Here is a 24,063-nt window from a genome sequence, read left to right as displayed (position 1 = left end):
AAATTAGCTGGGCATGGTGGCACGTGCCTGTAATCCCAGCTACTCAGGAGGCTGAGGCAGGAGAATTGCCTGAATCCAGGAGGCGGAGGTTGCGGTGAGCCGAGATCGCGCCATTGCACTCCAGCCTGGGTAACAAGGGCGAAACTCCGTCTCAAAAAAAAAAAAAAAAAAAAAAGTAATAAACCGCAGGGCGCAGTGGCTCAAGCCTGTAATCCCAGCACTTTGGGAGGCCGAGGCGGGTGGATCACGAGGTCAAGAGATTAAGACCATCCCGGTCAACATAGTGAAACCCCGTCTCTACTAAAAATACAAAAAATTAGCTGGGCGTGGTGGCACGTGCCTGTAATCCCAGCTACTGAGGAGGCTGAGGCAGGAGAATTGCCTGAACCCAGGAGGTGGAGGTTGCGGTGAGCCGAGATCGCGCCATTGCACTCCAGCCTGGGTAACAAGAGGGAAACTCTGTCTCAAAAAAAAAAAAAAAAAAAAAGAAAAAAGAAAAAAAAAGAAAGAAAAAGTAATAAACCAAGAACCTGGAGAAACATCCTCTCAGGGGAGTTAAGGGCTCCCCTGAACCCCAAAACCTCAACATTTGGCAAGCCAGCCAGGAGAAGGCTTCAAACTGTAAGTAAAATTGGCCCCATTCTGCTGTCCTGTCTTTTTTTTTTTTTTTTTTTTTTTGAGACAGAGTCTCACTCCCTCACCAGGCGCCTGGCTGGAGTGCAGTGGCGCAACCTGGGCTCACTGCAACCTTCCCCTCCTCCGTCCTGCCTCTTTAAGAACACCGGAGCGGCGTGGCCAAGCAGCGGGGACCAGCCAGAATTAAAAGCGCAGTTTTTTTCTCCAGGCTCTCTGCTTTCCCTCTCCTTCTCTATCTTTCGGCTATTGGACAAAAATCTGCAACAGCCTGTGGGAGAGAAAGGGCAAGCGCTCCTCCCCCCCACCCACCCACTTTTCGGAGAAAAACGGCAGGGAAGGGGCGGGTATAGCCCGAGCCTGTGTAAAACCAAGCCCGCTTGGGACCTGGTTGCCCGCCGCCTGGCGCCTGGTCCGGGCAGGCCTCTCCGGTGTCCCGGTGGCAGGCAGGAGTGTAAAAATCTCCCCCAGAGAGGCTCGCCTGCCGGCCTGGCTCCCGGTGTGGAGAACCGCTTGGGGAGTGGCCCAAGGGCGCACGTGGTTCTGGCGGGGTCAACACGGCAACCAAAAGCCGCGGGGGCGGGGCACGGTTCCCGAAACTCCGGCCCAACAGTAGCTGCAAACGCTCTTTTAAATCACAGCGGCAAGCAGTTTTTTCTCTCGGCAGGCTGTGAGAAGACAGCGGCTGTGGGAAAAGAAACAGCCTCTGGCTGTGGGTCGGCGCGGATTTCAGCCTCACAGCTGTGCATAGTTTTTCTCCCTTTGAGCGCCTCCTGGTTCCCGGTCCAGGCGCGCCTGCACCGCTGCGGGTGGCAGCATTCTCATTCAGGAAAGCTTAAAGAAACCTCAAGCTTGGCTTTTAATGTAAGCTGCCAGGATGGTAAAGAGGCTAAGGTGTTGGGCTGGCAACTGCAAGGTTGCTGGTACGGATCCCTGATAGAGCCAGCCTTGAATTTGGGACCTTTTTGGGGGAAATTCAAAAGTTAAAGGTTATGGAACTTTGTGTTTTGTGTTCAATTTGTCTTGCTTAGAATTGGCTCTCTCTACAGCAAAATTTTTCCATCTTAAAGATCATAGTTAAACCAGTTCCAGGGCCCAAATAGTTCATGACAGGTCTCACATCCCTAAGGGCATTTTCTTACAGTAGAAAATGGGTTGAAGAAAAGGAGGCTGGAGTCCTCTGGATATTGTTCTGGCCTCAGCCGCAGGGCCTGCCTTTTTCAATCTGTGTGCTCTAATGGCCCCTCCCTATGAGATGGAAGGCCTTTGTGGAAGGCCAGTGAAGAAAATTTCCTGAGGGCCCAAATTAGCTGCCTCCACTGCCTTTAACTGCTTTTATAAATCTGCTTCCTGCTCACTAACTGAAAAGCCACTTGCAAAACTGCCACATTGCCTAAAACCTTGAGTTACTTCCCCTGCCCCTAACCTATAAAAGCTGTGAACTGGTTCAGGCCAGGATCCGGACTTTTGGGTACGAACCCAACTGGGCCTGCCGCCGTAATAAACTGCATGCCTCCAACCCTCTTGAGTGCCATTTGGGTTTCTTGTCAGGTGAAAGTCTTCCAGAACATTTGGTTCCCTGACCAGGAAACCCTATCGTGCTGGCCCCTTGAGCCACTGGTTTGGGATCGGAAAGGGCAGATGGCGCATCTGTTCCCCACCGAAGAGTGAGGTGGGGACACTGCCCCCGCCCCACCGTGCATTTCAACAGGGTCTCCTTCCCCAGGAGGGCAACTGCTGCTGCTCCAGTGTTGCCACCCACCTTGCTGCCAACCGGACTTGTGGAGGGGGATGGACTGAACAACGGAAGACCTCAGACAAGGTAAGGTCCCAAGACCTGACCCTAGGCAGGCCTGTCTATGGATGGAAGGGGAGCTTGATCACCTCCCAGGGTCTCCATCTAGAGATCACAGGTAGATTCTCCGGCCTAGGGCAGGAATGTTGTAACCACTGTGGGTGTGAGTGAATGAGTGCAGAGTTCAGGGGCTTGTCTCTGAAACTCCAGTCTGTGGCTCCATGGTATGAACTACAGAGGCCGAGTAGGCCCCAACCTGTGGTTCCGTGGTGACTTCATAAGGCTTAGGGCAACATGGAGCTAGACTCACTCCAAGTCAGGGGATTATACCGACCTGCCGATGCTAAGAGGTGCCTAAAGTTCCTGTGAAGGACACGGCCAGGCAGGAATCTGAGTGGTCCCTCGCAGGACACCCCCACTTTTTTGTCTTCATCCTGCACCAACATACATGGGTTAGCATGGGTTGTGGGACCGGGCCAGTCCAAACCCACTGTCTTAGACTGTGTGGTCGATAACTTTAGGAAGGGCTTCTCCAGAGATTACGAGGTCAGAATGACCCTGGGAAGGCTAAAAACTCTGTGAAGTGAAGTGGCCGACGTTCAATGTTGGCTGGCCATCTGAAGGAACCTTAGATGTCTCCACCATTCAGGCTGTTTGGCAAGCCGTGACCAGCAGTCCTGGACACTCGGACCAATTCCCTTATATCGACTTCTGGCTGGAGGTTGTCAAATCTTGCCACCTTGGGTTTGATTCTGTGCTGGAAAAAAGTGACAGTGCAAAATCCTTGTGGCTCAGGTGACTAAGGAGCCCAGAAGACCTATCCACCAGGGTGACCCCGAGGAATAGATTCCCACCACCTCCATACATTCCCTTGGCTGCACCGTCAGCCCCTCCCAATCTGCCTGAGATGCCTCCTGAGTCAGTGGAGATCACCGAGCCAGGCATGGCCGATCTGGAGCCTCTGTGCCCTGGAACACCCCTAGCCAGTGTAAGGCCGGTTGCCTCGCCAGGAGCTTGGATACACCCACCCCTCTCGGCACCCAAAACAGACGTCACGTCTCTGTGCCCAGCACCAGGCTCTGCACTCAACCCCTAGCTCTGGCACGTAGCTCCCCTGGCATGGCAACACATCCACCTTTGCACTCAGCACCTAGCCCTGCACCTGGCACCAGGCTCTGCACTCAACACCTAGTCCTGCCCCCCAACCTGCCAACCAACGGTGGCCCGCCCCATTTGAGTCTCGCTCCCCATAACCAATCAGAGCACCCTCCTCCTCCTCGCTCACTATGGCTATAAAAACCCTACGCCTCAGGAAGTCAGTGCGACTTCTCTGGCTCCTCTTTCCCAGACCATAGAACCTCGCTGGGGAACTGAATAAATTGGAATTTAATTGTTCTTATACTGGCCTCAGTTTCCTCACTTTAAACTCAGCAATAACCCTTACAGCCAGGCTCCTTCGGTCCTCACAGCCAGCACCAGCCCTCCAGATGCCTTTGTAGGAAACTTGGTGCCCCCACCACCACCCACAACTGTGACAGTTGATGGAACAGTCGAGCCAGGGAGGCCCATCCTTTTCTACCAGCCCTTCAGTACTACAGATCTCTTGAATTGGAAACACCACACTCTGGTGTACTCGGAGAAGCCTCAGGTGCTGGTTGACCTTTTAGAATCCATCTTCCAAATGCACCAGCCCACCTGGGATGACTGTCACCAACTCCTCCTCACACTGTTCAACACAGAAGAGCCAAGGTGCATCCTGACTGAAGCCCGTAAGTGGCTGGAAGAACAGGCCCCAGTGGGGGCCCTGGACCTGGCCCAGTGGGCTTTGGAGGCTGCACCTGACATTAAGCCAAATTGGGACTTTAACACTGAAGCGGGGAGAGCCTCCCTCCAGTGCTACTGGGAGGCCCTCCTTATGGTGGTCCGGGAGGGAGCAAGAAAACTGACCAACATGTCAAAAACCACAGCCGTCACTCAAAAGCCAGACAAGACCCCCAGTGACTTCTACAAGCAACACTGCAAGGTTCTGGATTTATACTCCATTTGACCCAGAGGCACCGGAAAACATGTGGATGGTTAATGCTGCCTTTGTTGCCCAGTCAGCTCTGGATATTTGCCAGAAGTTGCAGAAGCTGGAAGGCTTTGCAGGAATGAACGACACCTACAAGCACAAAGGGAGGCAGACAAATGGATGAAGCAGAAGGTGACACTTTTGGCAGCAGCTCTCAGCCGCCCCATCCGACTAAGTGCCTGGGTCCCCTGTGCAAAGTGGGGAAGGCCGAGTGCTGTGTCTCTTACAGCCTGGTCAATGTGCCTACTGAAAAGAGGTGAGGCACTGGAAGAACAAGTGCCCCAAATGGGCAACCTCAAGCAGGGCACTCCCCCGAGGAAAGGCAAAGTACCAGCCAGAACCTAATGCAGCCCACCTGATCAGTTTGGCTGGGACAGACTTGGACTAGGACAAGCCGGGCTCTATAAAACTTGGCCCCTGCGAGCCCATGGTCAAGATGAAAGTTGGGGCCACACAATAACTTTCATAGTAGATACTGGGGCGGAGTACTTGGTTGTCACCACTCCTATTGCCCTGTGTGGCGACAGGAAGGCTGCCATAATGGGAGCAACAGGTAGCCAGGTAGAGCCCCAGCCATTCTGCCAAAACCGAACATGTCAATTAGGGGGATGCCAGATACACCATGAGTTCCTCTACCTACCAGAATGCTTTGTTTCCCTTTTAGGGAGAGAACTGCTGAGTAAACTGGGAGCGCAGATTACCTTTGAACCAGGAGGGTCAGTGAGTCTGACTTTGGGTGAACCCAAGAAGGGCCTGGTCCTGGCAGTCACTATTCCACGTGAAAATGAATGAAAGTTGCATACCATTGAGAAGCCAGAAGAAAACCCAGAAGACACCTTCCCGGCAGTTTGGGAAGAAAAGAACCCTCCAGGAATGGTTAAGCCCCGTGTGCCACTAATAATTGACCTCAAGCCAAGAGCCCTCCCTGTTAGGCAGAGACAATACCCAATACCTCAAGAGGCCCAGCTGGGAATTCAGGAACACATTTCACAGCTCAGAGGGGATCCTGGTTGAATGCCAGTCTCCCTGGAACACCCTTTTTTACCAGTGAAAAAGCTGGTGGGGGATATCATCCAGTGCAAGACCTGAGAGCAGTTAACAGTGCCACAGTCACTCTCCACCCAGTGGTTCCTAACCCGTATACTCTCAGGTCAGCTCCCCACCAAGGCTGAGTGGTTCACTTGCTTGGACTTAAAGGATGCCTTTTTCTGCCTATGATTGGCATCAAAAAGCCAGCCACTTTTCACCTAAGAATGGGAAGACCCCAAGACACAAAGATACAACTAACCTGGACTCATCTACCCCAAGGATTCAAAAACTCTCCCACCCTGTTCGGTGAGGCGCTCACCACCAACCCAGCTGCCTTCCCATGAGAGGACCTCAACTGCACGCTGGTACAGTATGTGGACGACCTCCTCCTCGCCAGCAGAAGATGGGCGGGCTGCTGGGAAGGAACCGAGGCGCTACTGCTACTCCTCATGGAGATGGGATACAAAGTTTCATGGAAGAAGGCTCAAATTTGTAGACAACAGGTGCAGTACTTGGATTTGTCATCACCAAAGACCACCAGTACTTGGGACCAGAGAGGAAAAAGGTGATCTGCTCCATGCCTGCTCTCAACCCCAAGTGAAAACTCCTAGAGTTCCTTGGAGCAGCAGGCTTCTGTCACATATGGATCCCTGGCTTCATGGACATAGCGAGACCCCTCTATGAGGCACTAACTGGGCCGGAAGATAGACCCCTTGAGTGGGGTAATAGTCAAGACACGGCTTACCAGAAAATGAAAGCACTACTCACAGCGCCCTGGTGCTGAGTCTTCCAGATGTTACCTGGGAATTCAATCTGTTCATTCAAGAGAAGAACAAAATGGTGCTCGGGGTCCTTACCCAAACTGTTGGGACTTGGCAGAGACCAGTGGCATATCTGTCTAAACAGCTGGATACAGTGATGTCAGCATGGTCCCCTTGTCTCCAAGCCTTAGCCACCACAGTCATTCTGATGAAGGAAGCTGACAAGCTGACCTTGGGCCAGACTGACCATATCAAGGTGCCCCACTTGGTGTCTACCCTCATGAACAGTCAGAGACATCGCTGGCTCAAATGCCTAATTAACCCACTACCAAGGACTGCTATGTGAGATCCCGCGGGTCACCATTGAAACTGCGTGGCCTCAACCTAGCCACATTCTGGCCCAAGAAGAAGGAGCCCCAGACTATGACTGAGGAAGTGGTGGAAGAAGTTTTTGCTAGTTGGCCAGACCTCAAGGACTCTCCAATCTCAAAAGCAGACTTATACCTGTTCATTGATGGAAGTTAGTTACATCCAAAATGGAGAGAGGTATGCGGGACATGCAGTCACCACTACCACCAAAGTGATTGAGGCAGCTCCCTTGCCCAAAGGCTTGTCAGTGCAATGGGCAGAACTAGATGCCTTTATCCAGGCCCTGTGTCATACAGAAAATAAAGTGGCCAATATCTACACTGATTCCAAGTATGCCTTTGCAACCGTCCACATCCATGGGGCAATATACAAAGAAAGAGGATTGCTAACAATAGGAGGAAAAGAAATCAAAAACAAGGAAGAAATCCTCGACAGTTTGGAAACCCAAAGAGGTAGCTGTCATACATTGCAAGGGCCACCAAAGAGGAACGGATCTCATCTCCACAGAAAACCAGCTGACTGACCAAGCAGCTAACGCAGCTGTGATGCAGGAAGATCCAACACAAACCCCCACCCATTTATTTACAGTCACCCCTTGGCTTCACAAGGATTTGGAAAGGCCAGAGTACTCCAAGGAGGAGCATAAATGGGCACAGGAGGATGGGGCAAAACAGAGCATGGGGAGATGTCCCTGACAACAGACCCATGGCGCCCAAGAACCTGGCTCATACTGTCATTATGTGGTGCCACAGTCTCACCCACCTAGGCAAGACTGCCCTGGAAACCCTACTCAACAGATATTACTACATTGCACACCTCCCTAAACTTTGTGCTGCAGTTAGTAACCAGTGCCTAACCTGTGCCAAGAACAACCCCATTCCAAGGGTGCATCGGGTGGGAAGTTACCCCTTTGAAGACATAGAGGTGAACTTCACTGAAATCAAGCCCAGGAAAGGGTACAAATAGCTACTGGTCCTTGTATGCACATACACAGGTTGGGCTGAGGCACTCCCAACCAAGACTGAAAGGTCCCGAGAAGTAGTGAAAATCCTACTCCATGAGATTGTTTCCTGGTGTGGGTTTCCACTCACCTGACACAGTGATGATGGGCCAGCGTACATTGCGGACATCATCCAAACCCTCACCAGTGCACTCAAGATCAAACGGAAACTTCATATAGCCTATAGGCCACAAAGTTCAGGGAAAGTGGAGCACATGAATGGAACCCTAGAGGTTACGCTGGTAAAGCTCTATCAAGAAACCTAGGCTTCCTGGGTAGATATGCTCACCCTAACCCTGCTGCGGTCACGGTGCACACCAGGACCCATTGGCTACTCATCCTTTGAGATTCTCTTCGGGAGGCCTCCGCACTTAATCAGCAAGGTACGGGGAGACCTCAGACAGGTAGGAGAAATAAACATAACATCTCAGCTGCAGGCATTGGGGAAGGTGCTGTCCCAGGTCAACCGGTTTGTAATGGAGAGAACACCCATCTCCCTAGCCAATCTAGTGCAACTCTTCCAACCTGGAGATCAAGTCTGGGTAAAGGACTGGAAGAAAGAACCCCTCCAGCCTGTCTGGACAGGGCCCCATACTATAGTCCTTATCACCCCAACTGCTCTCAGAGTTACAGGAATTGTTCTGTGGATTCACCATTCCAGAGTCAAGAGGGCCCATCTGGACACATCACCAGACCTGTGGACCGCACATCCAGACCCCCAGCACCCTATGAAGATCATGCTCAGGCGAGCCGAATCCTGAGGACCCGTCGAGCCCTGATCTAGTCACACAACCGGAAGCTGACTAGTCAACGCACGGCTAAAGCTTAAGGAGACTCCATGTGGCCAGAAGCATTTGCTTTAACCCTGTTCTTCTTCTACTTGTTTTACTCCTAGCTTGCTGATTCTCAAAGCCCTTAGGCTGTGAATGCTTTTGTCCATACTGGGTTTAATGTATAATATGTTGTTTGCCCTTCTTCTTGTGTGGGTCCCCTGCCAGGCACACCCAAATTGCCCAACAGGGTGTTAATTCCATTTATAAAGGATATCAATCCATGACAGTGTATTCCAGAATGGACCAGAGGTGCTATAACACTCAATACTCTGGAACCATTCAAACCACCCCTTCTCTCGGTACTAGTACCATAGACTCCAAAACATATTGGACAGGAAAAATGACAAGGCCAGATTGCCCCCAAAGAGGAAACCAGTATACAGGCCAGGACAAGTGTTGGACCTATGACACTACTTGGGGCAGCTCTGATGGGGGAGAGGTCCAAGACCAAGCGAGAGAAAAACGCACACAACAAACTCAGCAGAAACTCAGTAACCTGGCGAAAGCTACACCTGAACCCCATAAAAGCGTAAATCTCTCTGAGTGCTGTTTGGGTTTCTTGTCAGGTGAAATTGTTCCAGAACACCTAGAAGTTTACCCTTCTAGGGGAGTTTTATAAATTGGCCTTTGTCAATTGGACTTTTGCTGGAAAATACTGGTACCCATCTCCTGAACGAGGCTCACTGGCCTGGTTCAGGGGCGCACTGGTACAAACCACTCAACCCAGCATTGCTTTTGTGCCTCTGTAGTGGTCACTGAAGGTCATGCAAACAGTAAGTGGTCCTGTAATGCTAGTAGGCGTAATTCAGATCCAGTACACAGAAGCTCCTCCCCCCCCCGCCCCAAAAAAATAATCATGCATCTTGGGCACCAAAATTTCAAAATACTAACTGGAGAACACTTCATTACCAGTATCTTACCTCGGGTTAAGCAGCTGTAACTATTAACCAGGAATGCTTGCGTTCCCTGTGTTCAATGTCAAATGGGTGCCAATCTTCCCAAAATCAGGTCCCCATTAAAGTGTATACTGTAAGGCCGGTTGCCTCGCCAGGAGCTCAGACACGCCCATCCCTCTTCGTGCCTGAAAACAACGTCATCATTCTGTGCTCATTACTCAGCATCTGACTTTGCCACGTAGCTTCCCCCACACCCAGCTCTGCACACCTCACCCAAGTCTGCACTCAACACTAAACTCTGCGCTTGGCACCTAGCCCACCACTGAAAAACCCCACCAAACTTGCCCAATAGCAGTCTGTCCCGTCCATCCCCGGGCAGCCCACTTACCGGTAGTCCCGCCCGCCTACCAATAGCAGCCTGCCCCGTCCACGTCCTGTTTGCCCATAACCAATAAAATCGCCTTCGCTCGCTATAAAACCCCATGCCCTGGGAAGTTGGGCGTGACCTCTCTGGCCCCTTTCCCGGACCACAGAACCTCACCCAGGAGCTAAATAAATGGGCATTTAATTTTCTTATACTGGTCTCAGATTCCTCATTTTAACTCGGCAATAACCCTTACATATACTAAAATATCAGAACTAATTTAACACACAGCCTTTAAAAAAAAAAAAACAAACAAAACCTGGCCTCCAAAGAAAAGTATAAACTATAACACTATTCTACAATTAAACCTGTATTATAAAGTAAGGGTAAATGGTGTAAGGTCCCCTATGTGCAACTTTTCCCTAAGGAATAAGCCCCAGCTCTGTCAGGCCTGTACCCTATACCCTATTCAGCCCTCCTCAAAACTACCTCGATATGTGGGACTCCCTGTGGCAACTACCTCCACCATTGCCAACCAGGGCCCCTCAGCTCCTGTACCCCAGCAAAAGCCAGGGAGGCCCAAAACGGCCAGAGCATCTCAGGCTCCCTGAATGCCCAAACTCTGCCCCCTACAGGCAGTAGAAAAAAAAAGTTGGCTCAACCAAAATAACTGACTCCAATTATCCTTTTCATAGTGGAAAGGAAACCTGTCTCTTTCTTTTAAATAAATGCTGCTACTTTGTAAACCAGCTAAGTGTTTTAACGAAGTTAAAAAACTCAGGAATCAAACGCAGGGCTAAAAACCTTCAAAAACAGTATTGTGAAGCTTAACAACTAACTGTCCTGGCTCTTTTCTCCCCTAGGCTCGTTTATAACCATTCTGTGTTTGTTGGCCTCTGGGCCTCTCATCTCTAACCACCTTGTTACTTCGTTTCTTCCAAAACCCCAAATGTCCTTGGCTAGTAAGTTCTATTGTAAACCTCTAAATCAACCTGTACCCCTAAAAGGCTCCCCTCTAAAGAAAACCTCCACTGTAGGGCTCCTTCTATGCCCCATTTCAGCAAAACGTAGTTAAAAAGCAATCAACTCCCATGTTCCAACAAAAGTTAAATTTTCCTGTTCAAAGGGGGAAATGAGGGAATGTGTTCTCTTTCCCGGTCCACAAGGGGGCGTAGTTTTAAGGGCAAAAAAACGTCCCAGTGCCATACCCCCCTCCCATCTCTCTCCATCCAAGAGATTTAATGGTTTCTGTTTAATTTTCACATGTGGGAAAGGGTCAAAAGTCAATCACTCCAGCGGAAGTTTAAAGGAACTCTTTTTATTGGCTGCCGGCCTTGAATAGGAAGGAAATTCCTCCCAGGTTAAAAGTTCTTGTCCCCACACCCGGCCGGATTTCCCCTCTGGGGTCCCCTCCACACTTTCTCCTGAAAGCTTTCTCTCTTCCTCTCCTTTTTCTGTTTCTCTACCTAAATAAATCACTTTCTGCAAACACTGTTTGGGGTCTGGTATTTTACTTTACGAGCGCACTGTACTGTGGTCTCCTCTCCCATTCTTAAAAAAGTAATAAACAAGAACCTGGAGAAATGTCTCTCAGGGGAGCTAAGGGCTCCCCTGAACCCCAAAACCCCATGTCCACCCAAGTATTGGTAACTATTTGCATAAATTGACATACTTTTGCTATTTTGAATTGAAGGGGATTTTGAATTTTATTTGTTTGGTTTTGTGGGAGTTGTTTTGTTTGGGTGCAGAGCTCTCTGGGGAGAAAAATATGGGTAATGGAAGGTACTGATGAGCTGTCATCTCCCATGATGGCTTGAGAGACTCATTTCCAGCCCCAGTGAGGGAAGAATGAGGGGCGATAAATGGAAAAAGGAGTAACTGTGTGAGACTTCGTGCAACTAAACATATATGCAGCATTGGCTGGGTGCAGTGGCTCACACCTGTAATCCCAGCACTTTGGGAGGCCAAGGTGGGCAGATTATGAGGTCAGGAGTTCAAGACCAGCTTGGCCAATATGGTAAAACCCAGTCTCTACTAAAATACAAAAAATTAACCAGGCATGGTGGCGCATGCCTGTAAGTCATAGTTACTTGGGAGGCTGAAGCAGAAGAATTGCTTGAACCTGGGAGGTAGAGGTTGCCATGAGCAGAGATTGCACCACTGTCCTCCAGCTTGGGTCAGAGAGTGAGACTCCGTCTTAAAAAAAAAAAAAAAACTGATATATGCAGCTTTGCTTCACAATGCACTTAACAAAGGGCAGCCAGTCTGTGAGAGAGTCCCCATCCCACCCTCCACTTTGGCGACTTGCTGGCTTAGAGTGGCCACAGGTGAGAAGGGAGAGAATGCTCTTCCCAGCAGGGCAGCAGGAATGACCACTCCAAGAACAGTGTTCTTATGGAGGTCATAGACACTGATGAGGTACCCCATTTTAAGGAGCTTGTGAATAGCAGAGCGTGAATCAGGTGGCAGAAGTGGAAGAACACAGTGGGTTTGCCTATGAACCTGTGGAAGATACTTCAGGGGGCTCCCAGAAATAACTGAGAATGAGCAGGGCGAGGGGATGACTAGAAAGTTCTGTAGACCTTCAGTAGGAGACCAGAGCTCGTGAAATTTAGGTCTGGTTGTCAACATGACCTCCTAGGTCAGTATGACCCCACTGGCTGGTAAAATCTGGTAGGGAAGGCTGGGCGCAGTGGCTCAAGCCTGTAATCCCAGCACTTTGGGAGGCCGAGGCGGGTGGATCACGAGGTCAAGAGATCGAGACCATCCTGGTCAACATGGTGAAACCCTGTCTCTACTAAAAATACAAAACATTAGCTGGGCATGGTGGCGCGTGCCTGTAATCCCAGCTACTCAGGAGGTTGAGGCAGGAGAATTGCCTGAACCCAGGAGGTGGATGTTGCAGTGAGCCAAGATTGTGCCATTGCACTCCAGCCTGGGTAACAAGAGTGAAACTCCGTCTCAAAAAAGAAAAAAAAATCTGGTAGGGGATGTTGTGAGACACTGTACTTTATTCCTGTCTTTTATGTCATTTAACTTCAAAAATTCTGTCTTCAGTGAAGATACCCTGAGAAGTGCTTATAACGCAGACTCTTTCCAAGTGTAATTATCTGGGGCAGGCCGCCCAACTAGCTGATTGCCCTGCCTATCTCCGCCCTTCCAGGGAAGGCCCTAGTGGGAGGAATCTCTCAGAAACTGTTCCTAGTGCAGCAGCTAGAAGAGTCTAGCCACAGGGTTTTGGGGAAAGAGGAAAACAGTGTTTTTTTCTCTGCTAGGGTAGTGAGCCAGAAATGACTTACTAAAGGCCTCTGAGTGACTAGGGTATTAGGCACAGATTTTTGCGATTTTAACTGAAGTTGAAACAAGAGGAAATAATGGTGTAAACTGCAGCATAAAGGATTTAGATTCAAGCAGTAAAGGATTTCCCAACATCAAAGGACAACAGATCACCTCTCTGGGTCCATGATCAATTTTTATTTTATTATTATTTTTAGAGGCGAGGTTTTGCTATGTTGCCCAGGCTGGTCTCAGACTACAGACACTCACCACTGCACCCAGCTCGCTCGCTTGCTTTCTTGCTCTTTATTTCTCTCTCTTTTTCCTTCCTTCCTACTTTTCTTCCTTTCTTCCTTCTTCCTTTCCTTTCCTTTGCTTTCCTTTCTGTCTTTGACAGAGTCTTGCTCTGTTGCCCACGCTGGAGTGCAGTGAGCCAATCTCAGCTCGCTACAACCTCTGCCTCCCAGGTTCAAGCCATGTTCCTGCCTTAGCCTCCCAAGTAGCTGGGATTATATGTGCATGCCACCAACATTGGCTGATTTTTGTATTTTTAGTAGAGAATGGGGTTTCACCATGTTGACCAGTCTGGTCTCGAACTCCTGACCTCGGGTGATCCACCCACCTCAGTCTCCCAAAGTGTTGGGATTACAGGTGTGAGCCACTGTGCCCAGCCAACACCCAGCTTTTTGGCTCAGCCTCCCAAGTAGCTGGGATTATAGATGCCTGCCACCACACCCGGCTAAGTTTTGTATTTTCAGTAGAGAACGGGGTTTCACCATGTTGACCAGGCTGGTCTTGAACTCCTGACCTCAGGTGATCCATCTGCCTTGGCCTCCCAAAGTGCTGGAATTACAGGCATGAGCCACCAGGCCCGGCCAACACCCAGCTTTTTCTAGGCCCATTTTTAAAGGTAAATAGAGTGTCCTCCCTTCTTAACCAACCTTCCAGATCTAAATGGCTCTCAGTATCTCTTCCTGAATTCTCATCCTTTATCTAAACTAACTGATCTCCTGCTTGTGTTCCCACATTTATATTATTAGAGGACTTATAAAACCATTCTCGGAACTCCTTAAGTGAAGAGACTGGGCCTTATGCTTTACACTGCCCCTAACCCTTGGGAGGGACACAGTACACAGTAAATGTTGGTTGGTTTGATCCTAAGTGAAAAACTGACTTGAGACAGGAGACTACATCAGTACTCATTAGAGCAATCTGTATAGCACTTTTTTGAGCTTCGTGGTTGGAATGGGGCTGTGAAGAGCTAGGGAGGAGTGGTTATGAGGATGAAATGAGAAAGCTTAAGGAAAACGTCTGTACAATGTTTGGTCTCACACAGTCCCCCTCTATCCTTTGTCCCCTGCCTTCTGGCTGACATTGTATTGGGAAGCAAAGGTCAGGGGCTCTGTGTGAAGGCAAAGGGTCCAAACGATTTCTCAAGGGATCTAAGGGAAGTGGATGGCTGAGAAAACGATCAAGGGGCAGGTCCTACACAGGGACTGGGAAGGCAAGCAGAGAAACCAAAGAGTGCTAGCCAAAATTGCTAGAAGATGATTCTGGGGCTGTGGCACAATTCCACAAAAGCACCCTCTTTTCTTCGTGGAGTCTCAGTGTAGTTCACTCAGGCGAAGAATCTAACGAATATGCACCAACTGCATCAAAGGACACTTACTTCACACCCATGCCTTGGCACCTTCCCTGAGGTTGAAGATGCCACAATTCACCAGATGAGTCAATTCATGGGAAAAGGACTAGTCAAATCCCAGGCTCTGTCCAGCAACTGTCTCCCAAGTGGAAAAGAAGTTTGCTCAAGTAATCAAAGGATTCCCTAATGCAAGATTGGTGACATGCCGAAATCCCTCTTTGCAAAGAGGCAGCTGCACTGTTGCAGAGTAGACAAAGAAAGGCAAGGGGCTTTTAAACTGGAATGTGTAAAATAGAAGCAGAGAGCTGTGAATGCCACAGCAGCAATTATGCAGAAAGACTGCAGTGCAGACACAGAGCAGCACCATTCTATCTGATAACATCAGCAGCGGCAGACGCATATTCCAAGAGCTGTTTAAGAGCTGCTAATTACTTAGATTCCAATAGGAGCTATGTCTTAAAAGTGATTACAGTTTTTAATTACAGCTTTTTGAACTGATTGCAGCTGTTAGCTATAACGGCAGTAATCTAAATACAAGCGAAAAATCCTTTGATCAAACACAAAGGAACTCTTCCAAATAAAGACACCTTTATTTTACATATATATAGAGCTATCTGTTTCACATGAGTAAACAAGTGATTTATACAAATCTATTAAATGTCTAAGCATCTACACTAAAATTTAGGTTCCCTGAGACCAGGGACCACACTGTGCATCCTTCTAATTCCTTACAGTATCTAGTATGGTGTGTGGCACGTAGAAGATGCTTACTGAATTGAAGTGAAACAATTGCTGTATTAATGATTTGATCAGATAATTGTCGTTTGTTACAATAATGGCCTACTATAGAATGAACACTGGGAAAAGCAATACAAAAGTCCATTTTACTATCCTCAAATCCAGGAAACATACCTTCTTTTCTAGAAACCCAAAAGAAGTATGGAAATACATTCTTGAAAAGAAAGCTAACCACTCTGCATTCCACAACAGAGACCATGTTGATTGTGCTGTGTGAGTTGCTAGGCAACCACTTGGTAATTCCCCATGTAGTAGAGATGAACCTGTCATCTGCTTTCTTAGCTATGTGTGAAAGAAGAGACAACAGGTAAAGGACAGCCAAGAACACCTGCACCTGGATGACAGTCACTCCTGCTGAAGTATGGTGACACCGGAGAAAATCCCCACGTCCTGTCAGAAATTGCTGGAGGGAGAATTTCATTAAACTATTAGCACAAGACATTGCAATGAATTTTCTTGGATTTACCCTGGGGGTAAATCCTGTGGGTTATCCCATTAGACTTGTCCACAAAACAGGAGACCAAATGCACCATATTTCTGCATGGGAGTGGCCATCAATTCAGTAACAGGTCCAGATCAGCAGGTCCCGTGATGCCAGCTGGGACAGGACTTTACCAGAAAGAAGCAGCCTTTTAATCTTAAAAAGAATACTCAACATCTTAAAGAAACCCGTTTCTGGGTGAATAAATCATCCTTTTTCATACCTGACTATGTGCACAGAACCACAGAGTGCTTACCCCACTTCCCAGTGGGGTCCAGATAGCCTTATTTCAGGTGGAGGGGGAGATAGGGAATACAGGTGATTCTGTTGAATGGCAATAAATGATTGCTAGGGAGAATGAATGGATTGGGAAACAGATTAATTTCTAAATGGTTTTCTGAGTGAGTCTGCAAGAGAGACATTATCTTGTGAAACAGTCTGTTCATGTGTGGTTACATCCTTGGTCTTTTCTGCAATACATAATAGGAGGAAGCCAGGCATGGTGGCATACTCCTGTAATCCCAGCACTTTGAGAGGCTGAGGCAGGCAGATCTCTTGAGTCTAGGAGTTCAAGACCAGCCTGGCCAATATGACAAAACCCTCTCTGTACTAAAAACACAAAAATTAGCTGGGCATGGTGGTGCATGCCTGTAACCCCTGCTACTCAAGGGGCTGAGGCACGAGAATTACTTGAACCCAGGGAGGTAGAGGTTGCAGTGAGCCAAGATCACGCCGCTGCACTCCAGCCTAAGTGTCAGAGTGAGACTCTGTCTCCAAAAAAAAAAAAAAAAAAAAAAGGGCCGGGCACTGTGGCTCACACCTGTAATCCTAGCACTTTGGGAGGCCAAGATGAGTGGATCACCTGAGGTCAGGGGTTCAAGACCAGCCTGGCCATCATGATGAAACCCCATCCTTATTAAAAAAAAAAAAAAACGGCCAGCTGAGGTGGCTCACACCTGTAATCCTACCACTTTGGAAGGCAGAGACAGGCAGACCATTTGAGGTCAGGAGTTCAAGACCAGCTTGACCAATATGGTGAAACCCCATCTTTACTAAAGATACAAAAAACAAAAATTAGCTGGGTGGGGTGACACATGCCTGTAATATCAGCTACTCGGGAGGCTGAGGCAGGAGAATCACTTGAACCCAGGAGGCAGAGGCTGCAGTGAGCCAAGATCGTGCCACTGCTCTCCAGAGTGACAGAGCAAGACTACGTCTCAAAAAAATAAACAAAAAGAAAATAGATAATGGGGCTGTGGAAAAAATTGTTCTCCTTGTAGGGTCTATCCAATCTTTACGTAGATAAGGGAAAAGTCTTTTCCAACATCTATTGATCTCTAAGGGACTTTAACTCAAAATACTCATTATATCAAGGAGCCATATTTTGGGGTGAAGTTCCTTGTGCTCTTTTGGGGAAAATACTTTAAAAGTCTTTCCACTAAAAAGATTCAAGATGAGAGTCTAACATACAAGGCACCTTCTAAATAGTTTGGGCAGGTATGTGGGTTGAGATCAGCATATACCACACAACACGTGTGTGCGCGCACACACAAACACACACCCCACACATCTCTACGACGTGCAGAGAATAAGAAAAAGATGACCAGCTGGCGGCATTTTCTGTAGTATGCTTTTACAATGCCCAGCCCCCATTCCTGGCATCCTCCTTTCCACACAAGTGCCTGTAACTGTCAACTGAAGAATCACAAAGTTCATAAATTTGGAAGGAAAGCTTTATTTCTCATAAAGAGTTGTAGCCTGCCGGCCCACAGGCTGGAAAGTGTAACCTTCAGAAGAAGCTGAGAGCAAGCACTTCAAGGGAGGGCTAAAGCAAGCAGAAATTTATGCTTAGCTGCATGGCCAAATATATCATATTCAGTAAGTTATAGAAGTCATGAATATTTATGAAAGGAGAAACAAGCATATATGCAATTAGGCTTCACATTTATTCCCGAGTCCCATGTTCAAAAAGGTGGTGTTGGCCAGGCATGATGGCTCATGCCTGTAATCCTAGCACTTTGGGAGGCTGAAGTGGGCAGATCACTAGGTCAGAAGATTGAGACCAACCTGGCCAATGTGGTGAAAGCCGTCTCTACTAAAATACAAAAAAATTAGCCAGACATGGTGGTGTATGCCTGTAGCCCCAGCTACTTGAGAGACCGAGGCAGGGGAATTGCTTGAACCCGGAGGCAGAGCTTGCAGTGAGCTGAGATCGCACCACTGTGCTCCAGCCTGGCAACAGAATGAGACTTGTCTCAAAAAAAAAAAAAAAGTGGTGGTGGTAGCATGGTTCAAGGGTGGAGTTTTGGCCCTCTTATAATTGCCCAGCAGGTTCTTCTTACCACTGCACAGATAAAAACAATTCACTGAGACAGCGGTATTGCAGTAGAGAAAGAGTTTAATTATTGCAGGGTTAGGTAAGCAGAAGGTGGGAGTTTATTACTCAAATCAGTCTTCTTGAGAACTGAGAGGCTAGAGTACTATGGATAATTTGGTGGGAGGGGGCTAGGGAATGGGTGCTGCTGACTGGTTGGGGAAGAAATCATAGGGGTGTGGAAAACAGTCCTCATGTGCTGAGTCAGCCTCTAGGTGGGGGGCCCACAGGACCGGTTGATTCCTGAGTCTCAGATCATCTGGGTGAAGTTAGTCAGTTGCCAGGATGCAAAAGTCTGAAAAACAACTCAAAAGATCAATCCTTGGTTCTACAATAGTGATTACCTATAGGAAGGAGCATTTGGGGAAGTTACAAATTTTGTGACTTCTGAAACAATGGCTGGTTATCATTTAATTACACCTACATTTTAGCAGAATTCAGGCCCATCTCATAATCCTACTCTTGTAATCTTTCATTGCTTTTACAAAAGTGGTTTCAGTCCCTGAGGAAAGAGCAGGGGGTAGTTTCATGGAGGGCCTTTTATCATTCTTACTTCAAAGTTAACCTATAAATGAAATGCCTCCCATGGTTAGCTTGGCCTATACCCAGGAATGAGTGAGGACAACCAGCCTATGAGGCAGAAGCAAAATTGAGTCAGCCATGCTAGACTTCTCTTACCATCATAATCTTTGCAAAGGCAGTTTTACTCTGACGTGAAAAGGTGAAGCATAAGACACAAAAATCCTCCACTGGACATCCTCCATGAGTCAGCCAAAACTAGACCAGAGATGGTGGTCAGTTTTTAGGAAAGGATGCATTGTGAAACTGGCAAGTTGTCACTTTGAAACTGTAAAGAGACAGGGGAGTGCAGTCACTACCTCAGGTGATTTGCTAATGGGGATAAGGAATGGGTCATCCATTTCTTGTTTTCTAGAGCTAGTTTCTGCTTACACTTTAGGAAACAATTCTGGCTAAAGAAAGGGTAATAAGGAAGGGGCATACTGAGGCATGTCTGACCTCTCTCCCCAGCATGCCAGACACTCAGTTTTCAGGGTTTCTCTGGGAAATGCCTGGCCAAGAGGGGGTCAGTCCAGTTGGCTGAAGGGCTTCAGATTTTATTTTTATTCCTCATAGTGCTTCTAGCTTACCACTGGCCTCCTCCTATTATAGCAGGAAAGGCTGAGATATTACCCATTTCCACTTTAGCATGGAGACTGTCAAGCAAAGTGGCAAGAATTCTGGAATTCAAATCCTGGTTCTACCACTTACCACTGGTGAGCCTGGCAAGTGACATGGGCCTCTGTGTCTTAGCCTCCTGCTCTGTAAAAAGAAAATATTGATACTACACGCATCTTATAGGATAGTGGGAGGATTAAGTGAATAAATGTAGGCAAATCACTTAGGACAGTGTCTGGCAAATAACAAGCACTCCGTGTTATGGAAGATTTTGTCTTGGGTTCCAGAGTATCTGGGTGTCAAGCAGTAGGAGGGTTTTCCACTGCCTCTAAAATCAAACCTTTGCCTATATATGAACAGCCTGACCATAACCTGAATATTACCCCTTAGTGTATCTGCTCTGCCAAATACTCCCCTAAAATATGAGTCAAGAATCAGTCTGGCTAGTGAGGGCCTTGTCCCCTGACTGCTAAGGGAAAAAAGGTCATACATCCCACTATCCCTGACCTCTGCTTCTGCCTCTGCCATCTGGCACCTGTACGTCCCCTGCCCACACAGGCTGCAGCCCCTCTCCTCTCACTGACCCATGACACACACTTATCACTCCATCAAATCTTCTTTAAAAACTTACAAAGTGATCAGCACCAATAATGCTAGATTGTAGATTCAAACTAGAGGATAACTGTTTTACAGATGGCCAAACTGAGGTTCAGGAAAATGAAATCAGTGGTTTCCCAACACCAGTCTAAGAACTGCTGCTAGTCCTTGTGAGGCTGTTTTCACCAGTCCTCAGCCAAACTGGAAAAATAAGATGAAAGCTTTGTTTTTCATACAGCCGAAATTATTATTTTGAGATGGAGTCTTGCTCTGTTGCCCAAGCTGGAGTGCAGTGGTGGGATCCTGGCTCACTGCAACCTCTGCCTCCTGGGTTCAAGCAATTCTCCTGCCTCAGCCTCTCGAGTAGCTGGAACCACAGGCACTCACCACCACACCTGGCTCATTTTTGTATTTTTAGTAGAGACGGGTTTTCACTATGTTGGCCAGGTTGGTCTCAAACTCCTGACCTCAGGTGGTCTGCCGACCTCAGCCTCCCAAAGTGCTGGAATTACACGTATGAGCCACCACACCCGGCTGAATTTATTCTATTCTTAAATTGTGAGGTTATGTCCTATCTTTCTTCCTGTGTATATGGAAAAGATATCAAAATGCCCTTTCTTTTATAAAATGATATTGATAGGAGCTGGGATTTGAAACTAGATCATGTGAATACTTTCACTGCCTCCTATTTTAATTACATTTAAATATTTTTAAATGACTTTGATTTTAAATTCAACATATAAATATTTTTATACAATAGATTATACCCTTGAAAGTATCTTCAAATAAAACTCGGTTCATGGTTGACTCTTCATGATATCCTATGCAGCATTAAAAATGCCTCACATGGAGAGGCAGGTTACAATTTCTTTCTTTATTATTTATTTATTTATTTAAACCAGGATCTCTCACAGGCTACTATTTCATGAAGTAGATGGAAAAAAGAAACTTTCGCAAATCCCTAAATGTAGGATTTAAGGGCGCATGTCTCCCCCTACTGGTGGTGGTGGTGGCAAACCAAGCCTAGACCACAATGGTACTGGGGAGAACTTGAATTGGAAAGGACCTTACAGCAAGAATAATCCGGTGCTTCAAAACCCACTATCCATCACAGGGTCCTTACCCCAAACAAGAATAAAGAGAGTAAAGTGAGTGAAGGTTAAAGAATTCGTGGCACCAGTAAACTATCAATAGATGCTGATTTACAAACCTTGGTAAATTAATGGGAAAGAAAAACGTTTACAGTGGTTTAGCTATATAAAAATATTCACTGTCCATTTTCATGAATGGCTTATTCTGCATATGTAACTGTAGAATCATAGCATAAAATAATCATAAAAATTATGCCTATCATTAGTCTAATTCACTTGGTTCCATTACAATACTTGTCAGAAGTTCAAGTTATTGGTACAGCATGGCTGTCTGCTCAAGATGCAGGGAAAGTCAAAAAAGCTTGGTTTATTTGCCCCTTCAGAGGACTAAGATAGGGCCTCATGCTTTTGCGTATTTCATTGATTCTTTTTTGCGTGGTAATGCATCATACCCTCACCCACTTCCATTATTGCAAATCCAACTTTTAGGTGACTTTAAAGCTTTACCTGCTGGTCTCTTCCTACTCCAACAACCAAAAAAGAAAGGTTTCTTTTTTCCTCTCAGTTTTATTATTGTGCTGAGAATCTTCTGGTACTTACCCCATTCTCTTTCATATTGCTTATTCCAGCATGTCTTATTTCCCATATTAGATTTTAAGTTATTTGAAGGCAGACTGTTTTATTCTTTTTTAAATTTTGTTTTGTTTTTTATCTAAGTTCAGGGATACGTGTGCAGGTTTGTTACATAGGCAAATTTGTGTCATGGGGGTTTGTTGTACAGATTTTGTCGCCCAGGTATTAAGCCTAGTACTCGTTTTTGTTGTTGTTTGCTGTTTTTATTTCCATAGGTTTTTGGGGGAACAGGTGGTATTTAGTTATATGCATAAGTTCTTTAGCAGTGATTTGTGAGATTTTGGTGCAGCCATCCCCGGAGCAGTATACACTGAACCCAATGCTGTTATCCCTCACCCCCTTCCAGCCCTTTTTCCCTGAGTCCCTAAAGGCCATTTTACCATTCTTATGCCTTTACATTCTCATAGCTTAACTCCCACTTGAGTGAGAACATATGATGTTTGAGTTTCTATTCCTTAGTTACTTCACTTAGAACGTAAGTCTCCAATCTCATCCAGGTTGCTGCAGATGCCATTCATTCATTCCTCTCATAGTGGATTTATTTGCCCCTTTGGAATACTAAGATAGGACAACCCCTCATGTTTTTGCTTATTTCATTAATTCTTTTTTGCTTGGTCTGCATTACACTCTCACCCACTTCCATTATTGCAAATTCAACTTTCAGCTATCCTTAAACTTTTACCTACTGGTCTCATCCTCCAACAACCAAAAAAAAAAAAAAATTTTTTTTTTTTCTCCCTTAACTTCATTAATTTTGTTCAGAATCTTCTGGTGCTTATCCCATTCTCTTTCATATTATTTATTACAGCGTGTCCTATTTCCCATATCAGATTTTAAGTTATTTGAAGGCAGACTGTTTTATTCTACTTCAAAAAAAGGCAATCTGTTAATGGCTTCATGGATAAAAGCCAGGGTTTCGTAATTGTGTCCTAATGGGCAAAAAGTCTACGCAACTGGAAAAAAAAAACACCACCTGCGTCATAAATTTGTAAGGCATCATAAAAGGGTGCATATAAAGCGGCCTGGCTCTGAATTACTTGCTAATTGTTAACTACCACTTTCACTCTGTCCCCAAAACCAAAGCCTTACATGCTGTAGGCACAAGTTGGTAAAGCTTATTGCTATTAAGTACATCCATACCCAATAATACATTAGAATTATCTGCGTCTAGAGGACTAACGAGATTAACCATGATCTAGCAGCACTTACAAAGGCCTGGATGACCGGTATAAAACGATTCCCACCATCTAGATCAGCTCTGTCCAATACAACTTTCCACGATGCTGGGAATGGGCTATAATCTGCACTGTCCAATCAAGAGGTCATGGAGCTCATGAAATGGGACTAGTACGACTGAGAACGTTACCGAGTAGTTAGTGATCACCTTATTGGACAGCTCAGTCTAGAATCTGCCTCGATGTGTCAACACTCTTCAAACTCGCCCATGTCTTTTTCACTAGAGAAATCATTCTAAGTAACCCTCATTGATTCAAGGCGGCAGAACGCCAACGGATCCCAAGCCCTTTTCTTTAGCTGTTACACACGTGTTCACCGTGAACCTTCACCGAGAAACAGCGTCCACATAAAAACCATCGCACATGACAAAGCGAGTCAAACATCAAAGGACATGAACTCATCCACTTAAAATAACTCATCGCCCCTCGACCTCTTGGAGCACGGTCTCGAGGGTGGAGGGGAACAAAAACAAACCGGGGCAAATGCGTAGGGAAAATGCGAGGAGCACGCGGGGAGGTCTGGGGCCCCTGTCAGGCGGCTCCACGCCGAGGCTGCCTGCGCGCCCGCTCTTCCACGCTGAGCACCGTCGCTCCCGGCTCGCGCACGGGCCGGACACGCCTCGCCCCGGCCCCCGCCCCCAACGGCGGCACCGCGGCACGCACCGCGATAGTGCGAGAGTCGCGCCTCTGGCAGTAGCGGCTCCAAGCCGTCCCCACCCCCAGCTCCTCGGAACCCCGCCTCGAAACCGTGCCCAAGCCGCTCATTGCTCATGGCCCCCGTACAAAATGGCGGCGGGGCCTCAGGCACCAACCATAGAGACGCTCTCCCGCCGCGGAGCGAGCACCGGCCTGTGAGCGCTAGCCCCGCTCCGCACTAGCCTGGTCTTCCGGCGGGGGCGGGGAAAGGGCGCGTCTCCAAGGTCCCTTCTAGGAGAACAGTGTGCGGTCTCTATGGTGCCGGGTCCTCCGAGCCGGGTCACGTGGCTGCCGCAAGCTGTCGCGGAGGCGG

At 47.4% G+C, this 24,063-nt stretch overlaps 1 long non-coding RNA gene across 1 annotated transcript; it reads right to left on the bottom strand.

Annotated features, from left to right (window-relative positions):
- Positions 1 to 18,338: 18,338 nt before the first annotated feature.
- Positions 18,339 to 23,985, bottom strand: LOC120363938 (uncharacterized). Its single transcript, XR_005579334.2, has 3 exons — positions 23,867 to 23,985; positions 19,001 to 19,169; positions 18,339 to 18,617 (listed from the first exon to the last, which is right to left on the bottom strand). It is a non-coding gene; the product is annotated as an uncharacterized LOC120363938 (long non-coding RNA).
- Positions 23,986 to 24,063: the final 78 nt, after the last annotated feature.

The sequence above is a fragment of the Saimiri boliviensis genome, chromosome 2, assembly GCF_048565385.1.
Source record: "Saimiri boliviensis isolate mSaiBol1 chromosome 2, mSaiBol1.pri, whole genome shotgun sequence".
Lineage (NCBI taxonomy): Eukaryota > Metazoa > Chordata > Mammalia > Primates > Cebidae > Saimiri > Saimiri boliviensis.
The sequence above is the reverse complement of the archived record's forward strand: the minus strand, read 5'-3'. Positions and strand labels throughout refer to the sequence as shown.